The 1,104-nt window shown below is 57.6% G+C and overlaps 1 non-coding gene across 1 annotated transcript, besides 2 other annotated features; it reads right to left on the bottom strand.

Moving 5' to 3' along the window:
* The first annotated feature begins 218 nt into the window (after window positions 1-218).
* Window positions 219-247: a microsatellite.
* Window positions 248-438: 191 nt separating this feature from the next.
* Window positions 439-523, bottom strand: Tc00.1047053461467.10. The gene has a single exon (XR_008254668.1). It is a non-coding gene; the product is annotated as a C/D small nucleolar RNA (snoRNA), TB11C1C2 (small nucleolar RNA).
* A 77-nt stretch (window positions 524-600) lies between these two features.
* Window positions 601-656: a microsatellite.
* Window positions 657-1,104: the final 448 nt, after the last annotated feature.

Genomic DNA, 1,104 nt, shown 5'->3' on the forward strand with positions numbered 1-1,104 from the left:
CCTCGGAGTCTCGCCCGTCGCGGCGGCTGGTCGGGGCGACCGCATGTCTCAAACTAGCAGCCTCGGCCCACGCTGTCACACAGGAGGCGCCGTCAGGAAAAGGAAAGCGAGAAACGGGGAGTGGGGAGTGGGGCATCAGCATCGGGTACCCTGTAGGCAGGTGTCGTCACGGATCGGACTCCGACAAGAGTGAAACTTATCAAACATCATCGCCGCAGACACACACACACACACACACACACACGCATCAGCGCACGCATTTATGTGTTTATGTGTGCGTGCGCGCGTTTCAAGAGGAAAGAGGGGAACCGCGTTGGCGTTGCGAATCAGCCAGGGATAACCTGATCGTGTGCTAAAATCACGGCGCAGCTCAGACTAGAGGTGTCGTGCGCACAGAAGCATCTGCATCATTCGTCTTGGTGGCATCAAGGAGCAGGGGTCAGCCAGGGATAACTGCATCAAGTGCTTACTCGTCACGTGTTGTTATCGGAAGAGGTGTCAGAGGCACACGGTTCGGCATCATGCTCCCCCGCCCAATTAGCGCAGCAGAAGAAAAAGGGAAAGAGAGAGAAAGGGGGATGCTTGAGCGGGCAGTTTCCTCACACACACACACACACACACACACACACACACACACACACACACACACACACACATATGGCATAATGCAAATGAAGAAAAGGAGAGGGAGGAAAGGAAAGAGAGAAACAACGAATGGCAGTCGCAGCGCCCCCTATCCCTTGGCCAGGCATTCCCTCGCGCAACCCCGCCACGCAACACACCGAAAGAGACCGCACCGCGACGTCAGACTGTGAGAGACTGCAGCGTTGCGCCGCACGCCCTCCAAGCTGTGGTGTTTCATCCGTGTCGGGAATAAGACGGCTCTTACCTCGGAGTCATCGCCCGTCGCGGCGGCTGGTCGGGGCGACCGCATGTCTCAAACTAGCAGCCTCGGCCCACGCTGTCACACAGGAGGCGCCGTCAGGAAAAGGAAAGCGAGAAACGCGGAGTGGGGAGTGGGGCATCAGCATCGGGTACCCTGTAGGCAGGTGTCGTCACGGATCGGACTCCGACAAGAGTGAAACTTATCAAACATCATCGCCG

This window comes from Trypanosoma cruzi (assembly GCF_000209065.1).
Source record: "Trypanosoma cruzi strain CL Brener chromosome Unknown tcruzi_1047053461467, whole genome shotgun sequence".
Taxonomy (NCBI): domain Eukaryota; phylum Euglenozoa; class Kinetoplastea; order Trypanosomatida; family Trypanosomatidae; genus Trypanosoma; species Trypanosoma cruzi.